Source organism: Hevea brasiliensis, chromosome 9 (genome assembly GCF_030052815.1).
Source record: "Hevea brasiliensis isolate MT/VB/25A 57/8 chromosome 9, ASM3005281v1, whole genome shotgun sequence".
NCBI lineage: Eukaryota > Viridiplantae > Streptophyta > Magnoliopsida > Malpighiales > Euphorbiaceae > Hevea > Hevea brasiliensis.
In genome coordinates, this window is record NC_079501.1 from 98,057,220 (window position 1) to 98,072,825 (window position 15,606).

Sequence of the window (15,606 nt, forward strand, 5' to 3'; positions counted from 1 at the left end):
TTTTTCTTATTTATACTTAACTAATTGAACATTACTAATTATTTGTGTTTATGGCTTCTCTAATTGTCTTAAGTGTAGTTCTAATCCCCTTAATTATTCGGATCGACACCGGTCACCGGAACAGTGAAATCTACCAGGCTATGCAAACGGGGTGTTACATGATCACTGTCCTTTACTGGAACTCCCCTCTCGCTGGGTAATTTGATGCAAATGTAGGAATGAGTGGATCCTGGATCCACCAATGCATGCACAAGAGTGTTGTAGAGGGAAAACGTACCCCTGATGACATCCGAGGCATCTTGCTCCTCCTGAGCTCTGATGGCATAGGCCTTGGCAGGTACTCTAGTATCTGGCCTCTCAGCTGACTCGGATGCAGGCCTCAGTGATAGACCAGCTGTCTCAGGTTTACCGAGCTTCCTACCCCTTTGTGGTGCAGAAGCAGGTCTATCAGTTTGTGTTGGAGCAATAGTAGTAGTCCTCTTCGGACAATTCTTGATCTAGTGTTCTGTCGATCCACACCGTAAGCATGCACCGGTCACTCGCCAACAATCCCCTTTATGCCACTTTTGATAGTACTGACAAGCAGAAGATGCTGGGGCTGGTCCCCTTAACACCGTCCTTGGAGAGCTACCCACTGATGGTGTGGACTGGCCTCTCCTAGGTGTGAGCGTGGTCCAGGCCCGAGGCCCGACCACGACCTGTGGTGGTCACGAACTCGATCGGGAGGACCCTTACTCTTCTTCTTTGGGAGCAAAAAGTCTGGGACTGACCAGACCCTCTTCTGCTATCTTTCTCTTCTAGTTTGCTCATTGATTCGGACTCTTTCCACTTTTGATGCAGCATCAACTAGCTTAGCAAAATCAGTAATCTCCAAGACTGTGATCATGACTTTGATATTATCATTAAGTCCTTCTTCAAACTGTCTGCACCTCTCTGCCTCTGTAGGGACTATCTCCCTCCCATATCGGCTTAGTCTAACAAACTCACGCTCATACTCAGCCACTGACAACTGTCTCTGTCTCAGACTGATAAATTCTCTTCTTCACTCTTCTAAATACACTTTGCTCACATATTTCTTCCTGAACTCTGTAAGGAAGAATTTCCAGGTGATCCGTTCAGGTTGCACCTCACTGGTTACTGTGTCCCAACACTGATATGCGTCATCCTAAAGTAGGGACACAACACCCGCTAGGTTCTGCTCGGGGGTGCAGTTTAGCTGTTTCAGCACTCTGATGGTTTTATCCAACCAGTTTTCTGCAGTAATGGGATCATCCTCCCTCTTCCCAAAGAAGTCTATAGCACCATGCTTTCTCAATTTCTCCAAATGAGATTTCTGTGGTGCTGGTAGAGGTTGTGGTTGTGGTTGTGGTGGTGGTATTGCCCCCATCATTTGCCGGTAGATTTCAGTCATTTGCCAAAATAGAGCAAACTGAGGTTAGGCAGGTGCCTCAGCTGCTGGTGGAGCGGATTCTCCCCTGCCCCCAGATTCAGCTCTTGGTGGAGCACGACTCTCCACCTCTTCCTCAACTACTCTTTGCAAAGCAGGATCCATATCCTATTCAAAATAAGAAAACAAACAGATCTGCATCAGTGTCACCTCAACACTTACAAATGCAATGCAATGGTATGCACTCTATCTAGGCCCAGAAATGCCTAAACCGATGCTCTGATACTACTAAATGTGACACCCCTTACCGTATACAGTGTAGTCGAGCAAGTTATGCCACTCAGTGTGCCGGAGCACCAATTTATATTTCTAATTACAATTTATCCCCTTTAATTTATTTATTTACAATTGTTTTGATAAATCTGAATTTTTCTGCAAATTTTATAGAAAATCCGGCAGAGTGCCGGCTGTAAATTGGAAAAGCAGTTCTTCTAAACCTATTTAAAAACACTTCCAATATAATTTTCAAATCTAAACTCCATTATAAACATTCAAGTCAATCTCAAAATTTCAATCTCAAATCACAACACTATTTTCAGAAATATTTCTTTTCACTTCATTGCTGGAAGCACATTCATAAATATTTCTCAACATAAGATACAGAAAATTCCAATAATATGAAATTTCATATATTTACATCATTACATAATTACAAGAGTTTATAGTTACAACCCAAAGCTAATACAAAATGCAAAATATAAAATGCTACCCAAAATCCTAATGTCCTACCATATGCAGTGCAAATGTGAGGTGACTCTGGACTCCGGATGCAGCTTTGAATGCTCACCCTGTCTGATGTCTGCTGGGCTCCCCAGCTAGGTCTCCAGTACCTACTCGTGGCAAAAGCGACGCGCTAAGCAATTCTACTTAGTGGTGATAATATAAAACAAAATAAAATGAAATAAAAATAAATATACATAATGTATGTTTACATTTTTGGGTAAACTTAATTTCTGCTATTAATTGCAGTATTATCCATTTAAAATTCTGTAAAGTTTATTATCATTGCCCGAGTAACCCATACTAATTGACTGGACTGGATAAATGGGTAAACTGGCACTGGGTACTAAGTACCTCGGACCATCACACCATCAGTCACATTGTGTCTCTTGGTGTGCAACAAAACAGCTAATAAGCTGTAATAATTATCGGGGTTAAAACCCAAGTGTAATAATTCAAATAACATAGCTAAAGGCTATTATGTCACAGAATGGCATGGGAAGCCATGAAACACAAAATGGCATGAAGCCATATGCAGTACTGCTAACAGAACCCTATTGGCATGCCAAGCTATCCAAACCAATCTTGTTAGGTATACTAGGGCATTTCACACTTTTAAGTTTCACAATTTTTAGAATTTAAGTTTTAGTGTTACTATTCCATTCATTGGTCAACAAAAATGTTGACTTTTGCATAGGCAATAGGTACATTGGTTTTAATATCATCAACATATCACATTTTGCATTCAAAATTTGTTGGTATTGGTTGCCAATACCATTTCTAAGCTTAATGTTAGTTGGGCAAAATTTTCACTTTTTATGACTTGTTTTTACTATTCCATTTTTCAATTTTGCAGTGGGAATTTGGCAAACTGATCAACATAAAAGTTGTTCCTTATTTTGTCTAGTTGCATTTCCTTTTTTGAATCACTCCATTTGAAGTTTTGTAGCTCAAGTTATGGTCCAAAAACCACAACTGACCGGATTGAAATTTTGTCAAGAATTTCTGGACTAACCATATCTATAGTGCAATAAATAGTGACTGCAACTCACCTTTTGAATAGGTTCTTGTCATAATTTGGGTTAGGTTTCTTCATGAAAGTTGTTGGTCTATATCTCAGCTTGTTGCTGGTAAAATTTCAGGTCAATTGGACCTTTCTACACTGATTTATAGCTAAATGACCAAACACTGTTCATTTGGTCATTTTGCCCAGGCAGACTGCTGGTCACCCGAATTAGGGCAAGCTTTTGGTCCACTTGGTTTGGTTTTATGGGCATGGTTTCTTCACCAAAGTTGTGCCATTATGTGTCTAGTTTCATTTTCAATTAGCCTTGCACCAATTAAACCTCTACAATTCAAGTTATGGCTATCCAAACCTGCTGGACTCATGTCCAATTCTGCAGGTCATCTAGGGCAGCCACACCAAATCCAAATCCCATCACTCAACTCACTTCATTTTTTATTTAAACAGAACTAAATGGTCACTAATTGACCATTAATACCTATTTACATCATCATATGGTCAAAGTGCCATTTCTCCACCCCAAACCCTAACTCAAACATTACCACACATGCATTTTTACTTCATTTCATCTATCCACTTAGTAGATACATATTGTGGGCAGCCATAATAGCCTTTTAACTTCATTAAACTCAACACAATCAAACCCTAACCATGGCTGCCAAAACTTAGGGTTTACATACAAATGGTATTCCATCAATTTCCTTGTCATTTGCACTCATTCATAATTATTAAACATGAATTTAAAGTGAAATTCAAGTTTAAGTCACTAACCTCTATGGAGTGAGATTTTTTCCACTTGCTTAAACTTTTGTTTTCTTCTTATTTTTGCTCCCAAAATAATCACCAAGGGGTAAGGACACTTTTTTGTATTGGGAGTATAGGGTTTAGTGGGGTGAGAGCTAAGGAAATCAAGCTTTGAAAAAACTTGCTATGGTTGGCAATGGTGGATAGGTTTACGGCAAGGAAGAAATGAGGAAGAAGAATTCTGATTTTCTTTTGTTTTCCAGCCCATTTGGTCTCTTTTAAACAAGTTTATGCCATGTGTCAATGTTAGATTGGGTGAGAAAACTTTAATGACATCATTATGATGTCATAATGCTATTTTCTTTCATTTCTTCTCCATTTCTTATCTAATTAATTTCAATTAAATTTTTAACAACATTTAGTCATATTTTATGTTATATAAATTATTTATTTAACTGGACAAGTTGGTCAAAAATCATCTCTGAAGACGAAATTACCAAAATGCCCTCCGTTTGGCTTAACGGGCCAAAATTGTTTGTACCGATTGAAAAATTTTTCTAAGTATTTTCTTGGCATTCTAATGCTATAAGAACCTCAATAACCCTTCTCTGGAGTCCCAATAATTATTTTATAATTTTTTCCCTGGGTCTAGGGCTCCTAGTTGCGAGAACCGCAACTTCTCACTAGGTTACCCATCGCTAGGGCACCGGCTCATTTAACTTGGTTGTATTTTATTTCTAAAATTTTTCCTAAATTTTTCTTATTAATATTTGAGTTATTTATGGTTCCTCACTTTAGTTTAAATATTTTTTCGAACATTCTAACTGTCCGAACCGACACTGATCATCGAAACAGTAGACTGTACGGACTAGCTAAAGTGAGGATGTTATAAGTTTAGAAAGATTGGCCAAGTTGTACATTAATGAGATAGTAAGACTGCATGGAGTACTAGTATCTATTGTATCTGATAGAGATCCTAGGTTCACTTCTAGATTCTGGGACAGTCTTCAGAGAGTCCTAGGAACTAGATTGAACTTGATGACATTCCACCCACAGATGGATGGCGACCGAGAGGGTACTTCAGATCTTGGAGGACATGCTACGGGCTTATGTGATTGAGTTTGAGGGCAGTTGGGACACACACTTGCCTCTTATTGAGTTTGCTTATAACAACTGCTACCAATCAAGCATTGGGATGCCTCCATATGAAGCTTTTAATGGCAGGAAGTGTAGAACTCCCCTGTGTTGAGATGAAGTGGGTGAAAGAAAGATGATTGGGCCCGAAATTATTCAGCAGACTAAGGAGAAAATCATATTAATCAGAGATTGACTCAAAGCTGCATCAGATTGTCAAAAGTCCTATATTGATCTAAAGAGAAGGGATATTGAGTATACAGTGGGCGAGAAAGTATTCCTCAAGGTTTCCCCTTGGAAGAAAATTATGAGATTTGGCAGAAAGGGAAAACTGAGTCCTCGTTTCATTAGGCCATATGAGGTTCTGGAAAGAGTGGGTCCTTTAGCATACCGTTTGGCACTACCTCCAGAGTTGGAGAAAATACATAATGTCTTCCATGTGTCTATGTTGAGGAGGTACAGATCAGACCCATCTCATGTACTACCAGTAGAAGAGATTGAAGTAAATCCAGACCTCACATATGAAGAAGAACCCATAGAGATTTTGGCTTATGAGGTGAAGTAGCTACGGAACAAGCAAATACCGTCAGTGAAAGTGCTGTGCAACCATCATTCGGGCCAAGAAGCTACTTGGGAATGTGAGGAGGACATAAGGAGGCAACCCATAGCTACTCAGAGACTAAAACCAGGTAAAAATTTCGAGACGAAATTTATTTTAAGGGGGGGGGAGAATTGTAATACCTCTATATACATAGCCTGATATATTTCACTGTTTCGGCGACTGGTGTCAGTCCGGATAATTAAGGGGATTAGAACCATATCTAAGACACCTAGATAAGCCCTGAATACAAATAATTAGTGATTGCCAGATAGTTAAGTATAAATAAGAAAAACATAACATAAAAGGTTAAATGAGCCGGGAGTCACAGCGATGGGTGACCTTCTCGGGAAGTGACTGCGAGGTTAGTCTTAACCCGAATTTTGAACCGAAAAATATGACACCGTAGTCCTAAGGACTATTGTGAACACAGTGAAAAAGAGAAAATCACAGAAAAGAATTATTAAGCAGGTCAAATAATTAGGTCAGGGATCCAAAAGGAATATCGAATAACTTGTAAACTGGATCAGACCAGTGAGGGGCAATTTGGTCAATTCACCCCTAGAGGTGACTCATGACCTAAATGTCTAATAAAATATGAGAAATTAAAATTATGAAAGATGGATTTAAATTAAAGAGGTTATGGAAAGAAAAGAAAAGAAAAAATATATATAAATTATGATGTCATGGATGATGCAATAAAGTCAAATTATTAAAATTAGAAAAAAATGAGATAATCATTAATAAAAGAAAAAAAAAAGAAATTTAAAAAGTGATCTTCTTTCTTGGTCGTCCCACACACCTATCTTATCTCTCTCATCTCTTTCCTCTCTCACTCCCAAACTCCATTAAAGCTCAATCTTGAGCTTGAGCAACCCCCTAAACTAGCCCTAAAACCCTCAGTTCTCCTAATTAAAACTTGAAATTTGACCTCGGTAAGAAGATTGGTGAAGGAAGAATTTAAAAAGGGAAGTAGAAAAGTGAAGATTTGAAAAGCTACAAGAGGTTAGTAAGAATTCTTTCACTCTTTCTCATGATCATGCTTAGGCACTTCCCTTAAGTTAGAATTGTATAAAATAAAACATATCAAATATGGAGGACCAATTGTGAATTTCGGCCAGCCCTTAAGGGAGTAGAGATTGCATAATTTTGATGAATTAAAAAGCATAATTGAGTTGAAATATATGGGTAGATGTTGAATAATTACTTTAATTGCATTAGATTTCAAAATTGTGTAATTAGGGTTCTTAACCCTCTTGAAAATTTGGGAAAAATTGAAGAAATGGTAAATTGGTGCAAATGACCCTAATTGAAGTGAGAAATGGTCAATTGGGACCATTTGTGGTATGTTTGAATTGGTAGAAACTAAGTGCAATTCGGATTGCTTAGGGTCACTATTTTAGTAGCTTGACCTAGGTTTCTTTCAGGGACTAAAACTAAAAATTTACCAACCTAATTGGTGTGAGGCCAATTGAGAATGAAAATAGACACATAATGGCACATTTTTCATTTAGGAACCATGCCCAGAAAATGACATTAATATAGTGAACAATTAGGTCAAACCCGAGTGTAGTGCACTGCCATTGTATCAAAATGACCAAATAAACAGTGTTTGTTCATTTAGCCATAACTTGGGCTATACAGGCCCAAATGACCTGATTTTGGTGGCATTGGAAAGCTATGACAGAGAACTACAACTTTTATGAAGAACACTAACCCAAATTCTGCCCATAACTAATTCAATTGTCCACCCAAAATTAGAGATCTAAAACTCCCAGAACCAAAGTAGGTGCCTAGAAATCCGGGTTAGACCAATCGGGCCAACCATGTTCAAATAGCCATAACTTGGGCTACAAAACTCCAAATAGAGTGATTCAAAAATGGAATTAAAGATAAGACAATAAGGAATAACTTTTATGAAGAAAACTTTGTCAAATTTCCACAGCAACATGACCAATGGAATAGTGCAAAATAGGACATCAAAATTAAAAATTTGAAATTGTGCTTAGGAGACTTAAAATTTGAAGAAATAATCAAAACCAACAAGTTAGGCCCCTAAAATGTGGTATGTGGGTGTAATTGAAATTCTCATACTTATTAAGTATAAGAAAGTCAACATTTTGACTTGAATAGTATCATGAATAGTAACCCCAAACTGCAAATTTTTAAGAATGTCAATTTAAGCATCTTAGGGTTAGAAATAAGTAATTGTGAAATTATTGTTGAATTTATTATACGTTATGATACTAAAACACTGTAAAATTATGTGTGTTTGAATTGTCAATAAATATTTAGTAAAATGTTAAGATAGTTTTGAAACCACAGTGTCATGACCATATATCTAAATGCCTCACTAGCATGCCTAGTGGGAGGAATTAGTTTTGAATTTTAATTCTCTCTCTGACTGAAGTGTTGAGGTGTGTGCCAGTAGAGGAAGAAATTGAATGGGTACCCATAGATTTAGCTAGCTAGCCTTGAGATTCCTTATAAGCCTCTGGCTATTGAGATGAACCTTATACTGATGGCATGATATAATTGTGTATTTTTATGAAATTGTTTTGTGACTTCCGAATGAGAATGTTTGACTAAAAGTATAAATTGTGTTTTGTATCTACATTTCCTTTTCAGTACCATAATTGAATAAATGTGATTTGATTTACACATAAAATTGTATTTCTGTTATGTTGTGCACCATTGAGTCATTGTACGCAGCGATAATTTTTCATTGCTGTCGCAGATAGAGAAACTAGTAGAGCAGCGGAGTGAGCTGCTAAGGATTTCATAACTATTTCTGGACTTTTTGTCAGATATAATCTTATACCCTGATTGTACATGTTTATTTTGATGTAATTAACTATATGTACATTTGTAAATTGGTCATGAGCAGTTGTATAGATTTTGTAATATTATTATTTTAGATTTTCAGATGAAATTTCTGGACTGATGAATGTAACTTAATTTTTCTTTAATGAAATATGTATGAAACTAATTATTACTATTTTCAAAAATATTTGAATTGAAATTTTGAGTTTTGATATTTTGATTTGAATTATGAGAGTTGAGCTAATTTGTGTCGATTTGAGTTGAAATGGTGATTGAGATTTGATGAAGTATTATATTAGAAGTGTTTTCTACATGTAAAATTTTCGGTTTCCTCAAATACAGCCAGTACTTTGCTGAAATTTTTTCAAAATTTACGAAAAAAATAAAAATAGATAAAAATTTTATCAAATCTTTAAATTTCAAGTAAATATTTTAATACCTACTAGAAAAGCTCACCACTTTCAAAAAGTAAAAAAAAAATTATTTTAAAATCCCTTGTAGTGTATTTCATGGGTTATCGATAGACGGAGTCGGTAATTCATTAATTATACTATGAGATCATGTTATGCCTTACAGAAGGGTAAAGTGTGACACTTTCAAAGATCAACAAAATGTGAAAAGATTCATAATTAAATGGGAAACGCATTAGTCTTATGTTACTACAAACATGAAATATTTATTTTTATTTGTATAGTATATTTTCATTTTATTATTGTACCACTAAGTAAAAATTCGTAGCGCGATAGTTTCTCCTTGCGCAAGTCTAAACAATAAGGCCCAGTAGAGATTGACAGGGACTGTTGGGCATAGATCTGTAGTAGAGTCATTGTCACCTCCGCTCTATCATATTGGTATACTACAAGGGCCTCCACATGCATGATCACATTTTTGTAATTAGATACTAAGTGTGTAATTTAATTTTTGAATTGTAAATAATTAAATACATAGTTGTAAATTAATTTTTGAGTTGTAAATAAATATGTACCTTTGTAAATAAATCCAATTGATGTTTGATGATGTGAATGAGTATGAAATGATCATATGGATCATTATAAAACTATGATTGGAAATTATGATTGAGAACGCAATTTGTATTGCCTATTATTGAGCAATTTTTAAATAGGTAAACATTTTAACAGGTCAAATATCAATAAAACAGGGGAAACTCTGACAGTTTATCCGCTTAAAAAAATCCGATTTAAATAAAGATAAACTCAAAATGAATAATGAATAAAGTAAGATATAATAAGGTGCTCCAACACAGAATGTAGTATTCTTTACTCGGCTACACTGTAGATCGGGTAAGGGGTGTTACAGAATCTCCAATCGGTTAACAATTGCTTTACTGTCCAGCAACTTCTTCACCCATGGCATATAAACTTTCCTAGTTAGCAACTTCTTTCACCCATGGCATAAGCTTTCCTAGCAACTTCTTCACTAAGAATGTCGACAAAAAAAAAAAAAAAAAAAAAACTGTCAACAAGAAAAAAAAGAAATCACTAGAATGGTCTACTTGAGGATATATTTATTTAAATATATCTCTTCCAACACTCCATAGACTACATAAGACTTGAGAGTATAGCTTGGGGTAAGTTATATAGAAAATGAAATATTCACCTTTGTAGACTTAGAAATTCAAGTCAACTAATGCTTTTGTACCAAATTTTCAATCAAAGCATAAATTATTAAAGGTATGAAAAAGCAATAATAGAAAATAAGATAAATGGAATAAAAAAAAAAGTTAGGTTGTGGTATTTTCCAAATTCCAATTGGAATATTACTATTTGATACCTGTCTTTTTTTTACCAAAAGACTAGGAAGCTTGGCCTTAATATTTTGGAGTATCACGTCACAAGGTGATTTGATAAACTCAACCAACAAAATCACAACACATTATATATATTAAAACTGCATTGCTAAGTTAAAAACTCCCTCGTAAACTTAACAGTTACCTTTTATATTTTCTCATTTTGTTATAGACACTGATGTGTTGTGGTTTTGATTGATTGGGTATATGAAATCATTCCTCGGGGCAACCATTTGAAGCCATTAATTCCAATCTCATGGGCCACACATATATTTTAAATAGTTATGTCTTATAGCAAAATATAAGAGTTACAAATTTATAGCAAAATATGTGTTTGCTTAGAAAAAATTTAGAGATTCTATGTAAATTATTTAATTTTTATCTTTTAAAATTGTTCAAATACTTAATTTTTACTTTATATTAAAATTATTTTATAAACTATATAATAAATATTATCTTTTATTATGTCTTACTAAATATAACCTTATTACACAATCCCCAACATTTCATGCCTCACAGAAGGAGACTATTCATGCCTAGCAGAAGGAGACTATCTAATTCTGGAAACAATTACACAAAAACATAAAAATATTATACCCTTCAAAGAAAATCATCAAGAAATTCATATCATCAGCCTTCCATTCATCCAACCTTGACTGGGCCTTTTTTAAATTTTGCTTAACATCTGCTGCAGTCTCTAGCAACTTTGAATCCTGCATTGAAAACTATAATCAAGAATTAACATAGAAAGCATTGAGATCATGTAATAGAAATTTCAAGTCATTCACATCTCTAAAACAATGAAGCATATTAATTTTCATATTAGCTTACATAATTAATGTTTAAGTTTGCCAATGAGAGCATTCATGAATAATTAATGAGTGATTAGAGAGAGAACTAACCTTCTCATGCATTCCCTTCAAATTTGTTTCTGTGAAGCTTTCTCTTCAGTTGATTTGCCTTAATTGCAACTGTTACCAAAGCTTGTTGTAGACTCTGTCAACTAATTGAAAACAAGCATACCTCCATGAGTCTTTAAAATACAAAATGCTACAAACTCCAACAAATCCGGCCACAAAACCCATTCCTAAACCACTATAGAACCATAGCATTTCGAAGTCATGTTTCCTCGTATTGCCAACCTTTTCAGCTCCTCTAGGCAATTCATCCCCTGAACAATTATTCAATGGAAATCCACGAAGTCCATTGTTGCCAATGTAAATAGATTTGTCATCCAAAGTCTGAAGTTGATTTCCAAAAGGAATTCGTCCAGATAAGTGATTAAATGACAAATTCATGTAACTTAAAAAGTTCAAATTAGAAATGCTGGATGGAATAGAGCCAAAAAGATCATTTTTAGACAAGTCAAGCGATTCTAGTGATTTTAACTTGCCAATGTTCCAAGGGATATGCCCACCTAATTTGTTTTCTGATAGATTCAGGTTTTGTAAACCTGAAAGAGTCATCAACTCCTTTGGAATGTTTCCAGCAAACTTATTTCCTGAAAGGTCAATGGAATAGAGAAATCGAAGTGTACTAGTATATTCACGCTCTATTCCTTTGACATAAACCAGAACATTCTCACTATAGCCATCTTCTTCAAAAGGCACTCTAGGGTAATAGTCCCATAGTCCTTTGTTTTCAGGCATAGCAATTGCAGTAAAATTGCCAAAACAAGTAGGAATGGTTCCAGTCATCATGTTGTTTGCCAAGTTCAATATGCGAAGAGAAGCAAGGTAGCAAAGCTGCTGAGGAATCTCACCTTGAAATTTATTGGAGTGAACACTGAGTACTTTCAAAGAAGATAGGCTTTCACCTATCCATGAAGGCATAAAACCATTAAAAGCATTCATACTAAGATCAAGAGTCTCCAAGTATTCTAGATTCCGTAACGAAATTGGGATCTGTCCTTGAAGATTATTGTTTTGCAAATGCTGGGAAATAAGAAACTGTTGGGAACCCAAAGACATTGGAACACGGCCATTCAGGATATTACTTGAAAGATCAATCACCGTTAAACGTTGCAAATTTCCCCAACATGAAGGTATTCGTCCTGGCAGAAGATTTTTCGAAAGATGGAGAATGTCTAAAGATTCAATCCTGCATAAAGAAGCTGGAATGGTACCATTCAAATTGTTGCTGGAGAGGGATAACAATCGCAGTCTTGGCATTATTTTGCTGGTCTTCTGGGGAATCTGGCCGCGGAGCAAGTTGCTGGATATATCCAATATGCTTGCATCAGAATGAAAATGGGTTAAAGAACCCTCAAACATGTTAGATTTCAATAATATAAACCTATAATATGCATCATAAGATGTGTTTAATTTTCTCAATTTTGGTAAGGTTCCAAAAATCTGATTATAAGATAGATCCAATCCTATAATATTGGAAGAAATGTTTTCAAACCAGTCAGGGATGCTGTCTGAGATGCTTGCATTAGACATTAGTAAATATGCGATGCACTTTTGTGTCTTGAGCCACTGAGGAAACCAAGGCCCTAATTTGCACGATGATAAATCAATCGAGGAAAGTTGGAAAGGAGGCACCCATTTGAGATCAATGTCAAAAACTAAAGAATTCCCACTCATAATCAACTCACTCAAGCCCCTAATTTTTAACAAGTGAAGTTCAGAAACTTTCCCATGCAATGAATTCTGACTGAAATCTAATATTTCTAGGTTGTAAAGCTGTCCAATTGATACAGGAATTGGACCCCAGAAAGAGTTGTGAGAAAGTAGAAGAAATTTGAGGCATTTAAATTGTCCCAAGTTATTTGGAAGACTACCAGAAAATGAATTGTTCAAAAGATACAGATACTGTAAACTATTCTGGATGCAACTGGATGAGTTGCCGAAAGGTCCGGAAATCTCACCGCTGAACTTGTTGGATTCCAAGTGTAGCTCACTCAAATTGCAAAGCTTGTTCAACGTTTTGGGTATGTTGCCTTCCAGAGAATTATAAGACAGATCAAGGAAAGCAAGAGAATTAAGATTACAGATCTCAGTTGAAAGAGAGCCTCGGAAAGAACTATAACTCAGATAAAGATGTTGAAGGTTGGGGACATTAAATAACCAGCTGGGGATTGTGGAATTAAAGTTGTTCCCTCTAAGGTAGAGAACCTCAAGAGATGTAAGATTGACATGTGAAACATGACCAGTGATGGAAAGCTGACAATTAGATAAAAATAATTCTAGTAGAGAAGGAAGCATGTTTATTGACTGCAACCAATTGTCACACTTGTCCAGGAGCACACCCTCCATGTTCAAGTATTTCAAAGAAGACGCAAAATGGAGACTGTCAATTGCCAATTCATTATTCGCACTGAGATCAAGATACTGCAAGCTTGAAAGGTTTCCAAGATGAAGGGAAACCTTTCCCTGGAAGGAGGCCCGGGAAAGGTCAAGCTTAACGACATGACCTGTTATGTTCTCGCAAATGACTCTTTCCCATCTGCAGCAGTCATCTCCGACCCATGACAGCAACGAGTTTCAACTGTCGATGGCGAGGCTTGCCTTGAACTTGACAAGAGCTTCTCTTTCAATCTTGATACAGCTTCCATTGAAATTAGCTCCACTGCAGCAGAACAAAGCGCTTTGAAGTAGAATAAGCATGGCAAGAATCTTAACAACTGTGACAGCTGATGTTCCCATCACTTCTCAATTCAAAGAAAGAAACTTATTCTATTAGATTTTAGATACTAATTAATAGCTATTACATAAACTTATTGCTGGGATATCTTCTACAGAAGCACTGAGTCTCCAATCGATTAACAACTGGTATAGTGTCCAGCAAAGTCAAGAATGGTGTAACACTTTCCTTGCAACTTCCCCACTTAGAATGCCCACAGAAAAATTCAGCTGAATGGTCTACATGAGAATTATTTATTCGAATGTATCCCCTCCATCATCGCTCCATTGACTACACAAGACTTGGGGCAAGTTTCTTGGCCCTTACAGATAATAGACTTTGAAATATTCATCCCTGTAGACTTAGAAATTGAAGTCATGCAATGCCTTTGGTGCCAAATTTCCAATTAAGGCATAAATTATTCCAGTTGCTGTCAACTTTGCTGGGATGAATTCCATTGCTCTCAACAAGAAAAACTCTCAATGTTGGAAACTTTCAATTACTCTTGAAAGTTGGATTTGATTTCTAATAATTTTATTTAAAACTCTTTAATTAGGGTTAGTTTAAAAATAAAACCTTTTATAATTTTTTTTAAATAAAACTTTAATAAAATATTTATAAGTTATAGTGAATTTTTTTAATTTTATCAATTATATATTCAGCTTTTCAATTTCAAATTTGAAGGGAATATGTTATCATTCTCAAATTGCCACCACAGTATAAACTTCAATGATAAAAAATTCACATAAAAAAAATTTATCTAAATTTAATTTGTTATAAATTTAAAAAATAAAATACATAAGAAAATTTATATGTTATATTTTAAATTTATGATAAATAAGTATGTAAAAAAATTTACATAAAATATATTTAAAAGGGGAGGACATGAAAATTTGGTTTTTCTATTATTTGTTTTTAAATATTTACTAAATTTTTAGACAGAATTAATATGGTTGATATTATTAATAATTATAAAAAAATTATACTTCTGTATATAAAGATGGCATAGTATGTGGAAGAAAAATACTAATTTATCCCGTCACATTCTTTTCAGCAATGGATCATTTACCTGAGATTTGCAAATAATCTATTTCTTTAGTTGGTTTGTAGCTTTCTTTGGCATTTATTTGAAATGACATTTTGTCTGATTTTTATTATTTAATATTTACCCTATCCTTATCAATTATAATCCAAGGTGATATGTGTTTTTACCTTTTTCTCCTTTATTCTTATCTTCAAAATTGACAAAAAGAAGGAAACAAAATTAGAAAAAAAATATCATATCTTAATCCTGAATTTTTTTTTTTTTTTTAAGAAATTGGGGAGTAAAGACTAAATATAAATCTATCAGTGAATTATAAATCTTTAGTTATTAAATTAAATTAGACTAAATAATAAGTGTCTGATTGATATTGTGGTTAAAGGGCTAAATTTATTTTTTAATAAAAAAATCATTTTAAATATTACTAAAAAAATATTTTAAAAAACTATTTTATTTTTTATTTTTATTATTAAAATTTATTGATTTTAAATTATTTCTTAATATTTTTAATTAATATATTTTAAAAATATTTTTCTCAATATTAGTTGCTAATGTAAAACAAATTTTAATTTTCGTTAATTAATTGTTCTAATTAGTTAAAATTTGTATTTTAAGTTGTCAGGTGCATTTTCAAATATGA

At 34.6% G+C, this 15,606-nt stretch overlaps 1 pseudogene; it reads right to left on the minus strand.

Moving 5' to 3' along the window:
- Positions 1 to 11,203: 11,203 nt before the first annotated feature.
- LOC110644817 (receptor-like protein EIX2) lies at positions 11,204 to 14,386 on the minus strand (annotated as a pseudogene).
- Between the last annotated feature and the right edge of the window lie 1,220 nt (positions 14,387 to 15,606).